The following is a 10,041-nucleotide window of genomic DNA, read 5'->3' as shown; positions in this document are numbered from 1 at the left end:
AGTGCTGTAATTTTGTTGGTTTTGCGACTACTGCTAGTTTTGCAAAAAAAAAAAAAAAAAGAACTAGTGAGCTTGGCACTGTTAATTTTTTGATAAGTTTGCTCAAGGATAAGTATTCTTTATCAATGCTTAAAAAAAGAGTTTATGCCATCTCGTTCATATTCTCTCACTTTGCGAGTACTTTGTTTGGGCGGGTCCAAGTGGCGGCGGATTCCAGAGGGTTCTCTCTGTTGCTCTCTCGTGCAAAGAACACCAGGTGGCACCGGTGTTGCTCTCTCAAGCTTGGGGGGTGTAACCTCTCTCTCTCTCTCTCTCTCTCTCTCTCTCTCTCTCTCTCTCTCTCTCTCTCTCTCTCTCTCTCTCTCTCTCTCATGAGGTGGTCGTCACGACTTGACCACAAGGAGATTTGGACGACTTACCATATGGAAAAAAATAATATAATTGCTATATATATTACTAGTTTCAATACACACATCTAGCAAAAGTGCAAACTAGTAAGCGTGAGAATACTCCTAGATGCTTCAAGTAGTAATTTTCTTACCATATAGTAAGTTGAGTAGCTATATGGTAAGATAATTGCTAGATGAATCAAGAGAGAAATCTCACTTACTAGTTTGAGATGTGTTATGAAACTAGCAATATATCTAGCAACTCAAATATATGAAATATTAATTCATCTAGTAACTTCAAAGCAAGAAGTAGTAATCCATGTAGCAACTACAATATCCAACTAGTAAGTCAATTAGTAAATAATTGCTAGATGAATTATCAAGAGAATTCAAGATCACTTGTCAATTTCAGATATGAAGTTAATTGAGAGTGCTCATCTAAACATAAAGCATATTAGTCATTTGACCTCAAGCTAATACACATTGGAAATCAACAACCATTGAGAATGTCCATTTAGATACAATACTTAATCATCATTACACAAATGAACGTCTTTTAAAGTTAAAACACCTAGCTTTGCAAAATCGATATGCACTACTCCTTGAACTATGAGCCATGCCACTAAGTCCTCACACATTGTTGAGGAAGTAGTGTCATTCACTTTCCTGCCAAAGAAGGAATGTGTCTTCTTCAAAGCACAGCAAGTGGGCTTGATCAATTGGTAGATCTCTTCCACTTTTTGAGTATGAAGCCACTTCATTAGAATGACTTCTTTGTCCCTAGTAGACCATGTTCTTGCCTACAAAAAAAAAAGATGCAAGTGTAAGATTCTAAAATGCTATATCTTTCTCATGTTTAAGAAACTAATGCAAGCAAGACTTCATATGATCTAAAACACACCTTGGTTTCCATAAGAGACTTCTCTCCACCATCTTCTCTTAAAGACTCCTATACCATTGAAGTAATAAAGTTATTTATGAGAAATCAAAGACTATTCTTAAATGAAATCCTAAGTAATTACCTTTTTTTAATGTTTTGCCACCTTGGAAGCTTTGTCTTTTTTTTCTAACAAATCTTTTAACTTACTTGTAACCTTTTAAAATAAAAATGACTCAATAACTTAAAATGCTAAGAAGAGCATCACACTAACCCTAAGTAAGATAATAAGAAAATTAAGTATACCTTTCTCTTTCGATTGCTTTTCCTAGAGTTCGCATCCATATCATCCGCAACACAAGACTCGCTTATATTTTTATCCTTCACGAATAAAAATAAATAAAGACACTACATAACAAAAATATAGCATGAATCTCATCAAAAGATAAATTTTTTACAATCAAACCTTTTTTGTCACATTATCACCATTGCCATCCCCCTCATGATCTATATGTGTCTCTTTTCCTTGTAATGAGACTTTCGAGCTTTCATCTCTTGTAAAATGTTGATACTCCTATACAATTGTAAAGAAAACATGATCTTCACACACACACACACACATAGAGAGAGAGAGAGAGAGAGAGAGAGAGAGAGATTGATTGATTAACGAACGTCATAAGCACTTTTTGGATCATCTTCTTCCATCCATGACATATCAGGAATGTACACATCGTCATCTTTCTACATTCACAAAAAAGAAACATAAATAAAGTAAACATATTACTACCTCATAGCAAGCATAAATAATTTAAATGTCATAGCACAAAAGAACCTACACGATTTGATATATCATCAGCTTTATCATCGATAACAAACTTTGTCACTTGCTCATCAACATGAGAATTCTCAATCTGAAAGAAGTTTAATGTGAATAACATGGAATAAATCAAATAAAACCCCTGTCATAAAACAATATGTACTGACCATTGCATAAAGCTCTCCTTCTTGATCATCTTTCTCATCCTTGTGCTCAATTGTTATATTATCATCATCCATACATAAGACCTATAATTCTAAATATTATTAAACAAACTTGCAAAGATGTCAAAACGAATATAGGCTCAACATAAGTTACTGTACCATGGAGTTGGTTGAGCAAAGTGTCTCTTGGCTTGTCTTTTTTTTGCTCCACTTCCGTTTTGCCGCTAAAGACTTGATACACCATGTGTATAAATCTTCCTCCTTCCATGGATAAGACACACCATCTATTGTGATGGCCTTGAGCGTTGCTATATTCTCTTTAATGATCCTCAAAACTACATTCTTTCGATCATTGTTGTTACGAAGATCGCCAATGGCTTCTCCTTTAGCAAACCACTTTCTCACCTCTCCATAATTGACATATAATACTCTATATTGCTCAGGATGCTGTTTTAAGAGAAAATCTCGACCATACAACTTATTTTTCTCTCTCAATTTTGGTGGTGGTGGCCTAAAAATCTGATCATACACAACAGGATCATATCTAGGTGGATCACTGATTGCAGCGGTAATAGAGGGATCCGAAGTTACCCTCTTATTTCCAAAATAATTTGCTCTCCACACATTGAGAGTTTTAATAGCCTCTTCACTAGATCCTCCTAGTAGCTGTTGTAACAATGATTGTGGGAAACTCATACTTGCCCTGACAAAGTAACAAAATCATATTTACGATACAATATTTATAAATTTAAATCAGATAACTGAAACAAAACAACATAAAATCAATTTTAAAGAGTTTTCAATCAAAATTCTTACACATCACAAAAGAGAGAAAGTTTTTGTGTAGAATCAACTTTAAAGAGAATCCTGAATAAAATAGTAGATACAAATGCTTATACATCATGGAGATCGCCACATAATAGGTATCCATTGTTCAAGCACACCAGGTTTTGTAACTTTTTTTTGTCTTATCACAGTCTAATTTTTAATTAGAATATGACAGCTATCCCAACTTCTCCAATGATCTTCTTCTGTGTGAATTGTCCACGTATTTCTTTGATGTACATCAGGCTTCAAGATGGCAAGTCTTGCCAAATTTTCCTTAGGATTTGATTCCCTTACCACAGCATGTTGAAAGACTTTTTCAAGTCCACTATTCATAGAAACTCTCACTATATCTTGTTCCTCTAACCATAAAGGAACATTCCCATATTGTCCTTCCAGAAGCAATCTATCTCTGTGCTTCAAGTCCTTTTCTTAAAAGGCAATGAGCTTTTGGCTTTTACATAGTGACATTGGTATGAATTTATGAAGAAGAGAGTAAATAGGTTGGATACAATCCCATGTAAAGGGCATTGGTGTCTTCTCAAGGACACTCATTCCTGTGATTGCATCAATGAGTAACCTTTCAGAGTCATCATCACCTACGATGCATTGTCTGTAGTATCTTCATCCAAAGAAAAGCATAGACTTCCCATTGAACTGCATTGAGAAAAGAGAGGTGATACAAGCCTTCCAATGTTCACGTTTATCTAACATACTATTTGTATCATCAGCTCTCACTACCACATGGCAGCCAACTTTATATATTTCTCCTCTGTATAATACCTTTTCGTATATCTTTAAATATGCAATTGGAAAGCTCTCTTCCATATTCCAAAACCTCTTTAAAAATATGGACTCCTCAGTTGATGGCTCTCGATAGATGCACCTTTTCCTTGATATACAAATTCCCTTCAAAAGAAGACAATCAATACAAGGTGCACTATGGCCATATTTCAAGAGAGCATTCCACAGGGATCTTGCCTTGGCCACTGATGAAACAACTAAGAGCCCATCCATATGATGTGCAAAACACTCATGTAATTGACCTTCATTACATGGGACATTGCAATATCCACTCATTGAGGAATGTAGATCTCTCAAGAATCTTTGATCAGGTAAGAGACCATCGTTGTCAGAGCAGACAGCTTGAAAAAATTTAGTGAAAAACTTCCTCAAATAGAATTGGACGAATGATGCCTCGTCGCTGAGATTATTGGTCTTGATGGTGCTATAGATCTTCACAAGACGCTCAAATATGTAGCACCAATAACGATCATGTAGCCCATGCCGAATTATATCGTCAAGAAGCTCACCATTACCTACAATCAAAATGGCAATAAATAGTTATGCTCACACACATAGCAAAACCAAGTAACTCTCAAAAATGAGAGAAATATATATACCGACGATATGCTCTAAAGGTGATGAATTAGCCCCAAATGCCTCTTCCCTTCGAACTCTCCAAGATTGTAGTAGTATCTTCATAATTCTAATATCCTCCATGGACCAACCATGATCTCTACTGTAGTTATAAAAGCTATGAGCTATATCTACCAAGAGAGTTCCCAAAACATGCATTTCTGGCGAAATACCATTTACAGTCTTTAGGATATATGGAAGGCACCATTGAATAAACTTTTGATCCTCTTCAGCTTTGAAGCACTCAAAGTAGTTGCTGGGAGAGTTTGGCCACCTTCCGTAGCGGATAGTGTTGGGCACATCCTTTGTAAGTGAAGACACTGCTGAATCTATCTCTTTCTTAAGAGCGTTGTTAGAGCTCTCAAATAACTGAGCAATATATTTCTTGAAGAGATTTAATGCTAAAGTGTGCATAACATCATACACACAATCAAGAGATATATCAAATCCATACAAGTCAGAGAGCCTCCAAAGTATGGACTTGCCTGATAGGCCTGCTTGTTTCCATGCAGCTTCCTTCTCTGCTTGTGTGCAACAACGCTTTGCCTCTTCCAAGGCAGATTTCATCTCCTCAAATGTTCGCTGTGGTGGTGGATATCTTGCCTGGTAGCGATTTCCATCATAGACATATCGTCCATCAGGCCTGGTGGCATCTCTTACCAAAGTTGCCTGAGCTTTATCACGCCGACAAAACTCTTGTCCTCCATTCTTGAGTAGACCTATTTTGCACTGAGCCGGATGGTCGCCGGTAACCATCATGAGCAGTGCACGTATCTTGCAAGACTTGGAAAACCCTTGTGGATTGTCAAAAATCCTCTCTACTGGATACTCATATAATACATCTACCCCATCCAAAAATAAGCTTTCAAGTTCATCCACCAATGGAGTTAGGAATGTTCCAAATACATGTCCTGAACTTTTTATAATCTTTTTGCAATTTTGTGGAATAAACAAAACTGGTAAAACATCTATGGAAGAACTACATCCAACATTAAGAAGCGATATTTCCACAACACCACAACGCTTTTGGGTCGTCTTTGACGTTTGAAAGCCGTCCCAATGTAGTAAAATTGCTATATTGCGAGGATCACCCTAACCAAATGATGAGATATATTACAAATGAGCAGAATGCAAAAGGAACCTCAAAAAGAGAAGTCAAACTCACCACTTCAATTTTCTTGCGACATTTGATGTCGTGGAAGCACTCAATGCAGATAAAGTTATATACTTCATTCACAGCATCCCATCCGGTTTGTAGTGCTGCATGGCGTTTAAACATTGGAAATGTGGTGTAGCACTTTTTACATGCTGAATTTGAGCAAACCACAGGCAGTTCATATGATATACTTGGATTCCAGAAGTCCTTCACTTCTTGAAACTTTGTTCCATCCCAAATATCAATGATTCTCTGTTCATTGTTGAGTGCAGATGCGTTGTCCCATCTATGTTTGTGACGCCATAGATTTAGCAACTCATGACAGTAGGTACTACTCTTCATCAGAAGCTGTAACTGAGGACCGATCGGAATATAATAAAAAGAAAACATATACTTTCTTGTCTTTTCGCAAATCGGACACTTCTCGCAACACTTGGAGCAATCCCTCTTAAACTTCCTAGAAGAGGATCAAGCATTTCATACACATCTTGGAATTTCTCCTACATAGTTATCCTCTATGCTTGGTTGAAGAAGCTGTGGTGGATGTTTTACTCCTAGATTTCCAGTGCAGATACGATAGCGCCGAGCATTAACCATTCCAAGGCCTTTAAGCATGGTTTGCATTTGATCCCAACATGCTGGAACTTGAATACCCCCAAGGTCACCATCCCATGTAGATGGAAGTTGGACTAGCATTTTAGCCAAACTTCTTTTGAGAGAATTGAGTGACTCTTGGCCCCCCAAAGTCGCCAAAGAGCAAGCATAACATTTTATCTTGAACACCAATTGGTAGTCGATGCTCATCCCACAAACTTTGAAGCTCTACTACTCTCTCCACTAACTCCATAAACAAAGTAGAGGACTCATCCTCCTGACTCTCATGGATGTCCATGTGATCCTCATCATTAACTAGCTCCTCCTCACAAGGTAGCTCCAAAGAGGTAAGAGTGGCTTCTACGTCTGGTTGTGCATTAGATATAAGATCCATGTCACCAACTGCAGATCGATTTGATAGGCCAAAAGTTTTTCTAAAGCTCTCATATTTACGTATGAGATCTTGATGTCGATAGTAAGTAGACAAGTGCACTTGACGACCTCCTCCACAATACAACGTGCAAGTGCATTGGATGCTCCGATCAAGCTTCTCAACATTCCTTACTTCTCTCTCAACGCTCCTTACTCCTCTCTCAATTTGGGAAGAGGATGCCTCTAGAGTTGAAGGCGTTGCTTCGATGATGGGAGCATGATCCGATGGAGCTGTATCATGAGAGCTGGGCTCCGATTGGACTCTTCTTCTTTTATTTACTGAGGGATGAAGCTTTCCTAGGGAGTCTTGTTGTCGATGTTGATAAAAAGTTCTCTTGCTCACCAAAGCCCAACCACTAGAAGAATGTCTACATAAATAATTGCAAGAGCATTTCCAAGACAAAGTCGAACTTAAAAAAAATAGGTTGACATGCAAAAATAAAGAGTTGATAAGGGTAACACTACGAGAAAACTAAAATCAATTAAAGTCCTCCATTCTAACCAAGGGATACAAAAAGCATGGTTCACCCCCAGGGAAGAGTGGTGGAAGAACACATGTAACAATTTTTCTTGCAGGTAAGAGGCTCAACAAAAGGTAGAATCTATATTTCAGAACATCGTGAGAAATACTTTGGGTTCCAAGATAGGAAATCTTATAGTAATCTACAAGAGACAAATCTTTCTTCACTAACAGCATTCCTAAATTTAAATACCAGGAAGTAGTGTCATCAATATAGATAGTTGTTACATGTGTTTCTCGGCCTTTCTTGCCAAATAAAAAGTACGAGCTCTCTGGCCATGGTACATAAGAGACCCCATGTTGCAATAAGCCCTTACAAATGTTCTGGAAAATATGGCATCGAGCATCGCGAGTAAGAACACAAGATGGAGCCATTTAATGGACTTTGAATGATGCGCAAGGAACCTATGATGCGCAAGGAACATAGCCAAAACTTACATAAGAACAAACATCTCTCTCCTTCTCTCTATCTCTCTCATGCATACCATCTTGATAGAAGCAACCACAATTTACAAAAACAAACAAAGAGTATCTTAACCTGATACAGAAGCCTAGGGTAATGATGGATCTAAAGTGCAATGATGAATTTAAACGGCCCAATTTCCTACTCCTAAAGGCCTTTAATTAGCCTCTACCTCGGTTTAGTGTAATCCCACCCACAACTTTTTAAAGCTACATCAAACCTTTATATTAGAAGATGAGAAAACTTACAAAATTTAGAGAAATTAAGTACAAAGTTGACCCCACCCTAACCCTCCAGATCCCTTGACTCTTGACAGAGAAGGCCTAAGTGCCATAAGCAGAAATGAAATATAATGCTTTACTTTATGGGGAAAAGAGACATAAGCTAAATGAAATTCTTTGAAATGAATTTTTACACCATGGTCTAGGGATTACTTTGATGGCATTACCGACCACCTGTGTGGCTTTTATCTCCCCCTATTTCTTGATTTAGCCCCATTGTACATATGCTGGTTTTTTCGTTGGGAGAGTCTCCCATCATGTTTGTTGTAGCCCTCTCTTAAAGAGGTGGTTGTAGCCCTATGGGAAATTTCAGTAACTATTAGAGGGATCTTTTTCTCGAAAAAAAAAGCTTTGAAATGAAATATAATGCTTTACTTTAATTGGAAAAGCGACATAAGCTAAATGAAATGTCACGGGAACCGAATAATAGAGATAGACGGCAAAACAGAGGAAGAAATATTTGTATTGATAGTGTTTGATACAACAGAGGAGCAAAATATATGGGCGCACTCCGTTGTACGGAGCTCGAACCTCCCGACCACCCCCGAGCTTCAATTCACTCGCATGCAGCATCTCACTCGCACTCGCACTCGCAGAAGAGAGATCGGTGAATCCCCAAACGCACCATTCGTCGTTCTTTAATCCTTCTTTTCCTCAAAAAGCATGCGGCTTCTCAAAATAGTCGCTTTTTAGGCGTTCAATCAACTCGATTTTCGCACCAAGTATACCTGCGAGAATAAGATAAGAACGTGATCGCTAAGAGATCCGTAAAGGTTAGATTTTTATCATGACACTTTGCACATATCCGGTTTCACAAACTGATTTCTGCATCGCCTACAAAATAGTCAAAAGAACATACTCGTGCAACCAATTCAACATGATAATCAAAGTAAAAAAACATAATTATATACCTTCATAATCTCAATTGCAATTCTCTACCATAAAGAAACAATCCACTTCTTGGTTGATAACAGGGAGAGCTGTATGATGTTGTATGTCTGTCTGTCCGTGTGTATACTACACTGTTGCTGCCTTCTGTTTGTTTTCATCATAACTTGTACAAACAAACTCAGAACAGAGCAATCCAGGTAATCAAAACGACGAGAATAGGTTTGTTCTACAAGGCAGCGTAGACAGAATTGCGAAAAACGTCTCTGTTTGGCTAAAAACGCAACTTTTAGGTCGCGACTCATAAAACCTCTATTTTTGGATCTCCACTACTTTTACAACTTATTTTAAGCCTACCCATTCATTTTAAGCTAAAACACATAAATATAAAACATTGATATTAATAAAAATCTCAATTTTACTGTTCATAGACAGACTATCTGTTATTCATTAATCTTTATCAAATCCGTCTTTAGTGTATTATTTTAAAAAAAGAATATATGTTCTCTCTTAATATCTCAACTCATTCTAATAAGCTCTATTTAATAGACTATTCAACAATCTTTCAAATCGTGCTAACGAAAGGTATGCCCTGCTACATTCTTTTCGACTTTAAGAACTTCAAACACTAGTCCTATTACATGAAATGCTTTGAAATGAATTTTTACACCATGGTCTAGGGATTACTTTGATGGCATTACCGACCACCTGTGTGGTTTTTCCCTCCCCCCCTTTCTTGATTTAGCCCCATTGTACATATGCTGTTTTTTTCATTGGGAGAGTCTCCCATCATGTTTGTTGTAGCCATCTCTTAAAGAGGTGGTTGTAGCCCTATGGGCAATTTCAATAACTAATAGAAGGATCGTTTTCTCGAAAAAAAAAGCTTTTAAATGAAATGCCTTGAAATGAAAAGCTTTACCTTCTGATAATCGAATATATTAGGCCACTGCAACGCTGCTCGAAAAGCCTTGAAGAGGAGGTTCGAGAGATCACTGTTGTGTCACAAAAGAAGAGCAAGCCTAGCTCAGTTATATATTTATTCGAGAGTATTGCAAGAGTCACGTCTTAATTTGTGGGTCTTATATATTACACCTAGAAATGCTTCATATGTAATTAGCCTCCTTAATACATTAATTCAAAGGGCTTCACAACACCCCATTTATAATGTCAAAACAAGTAAAAGCATGCCATTCTTATAGACACCCACATGAAGAAC

At 37.5% G+C, this 10,041-nt stretch overlaps 1 pseudogene; it reads right to left on the bottom strand.

Moving 5' to 3' along the window:
- Positions 1 to 916: 916 nt before the first annotated feature.
- LOC147428251 (uncharacterized) lies at positions 917 to 6,037 on the bottom strand (annotated as a pseudogene).
- Positions 6,038 to 10,041: the final 4,004 nt, after the last annotated feature.

The sequence above is a fragment of the Adiantum capillus-veneris genome, chromosome 23 (genome assembly GCF_014529385.1).
Source record: "Adiantum capillus-veneris isolate H3 chromosome 23, ASM1452938v2, whole genome shotgun sequence".
In the NCBI taxonomy this organism is placed as follows: domain Eukaryota; kingdom Viridiplantae; phylum Streptophyta; class Polypodiopsida; order Polypodiales; family Pteridaceae; genus Adiantum; species Adiantum capillus-veneris.
This window is presented reverse-complemented; position numbering and strand designations above follow the sequence as displayed.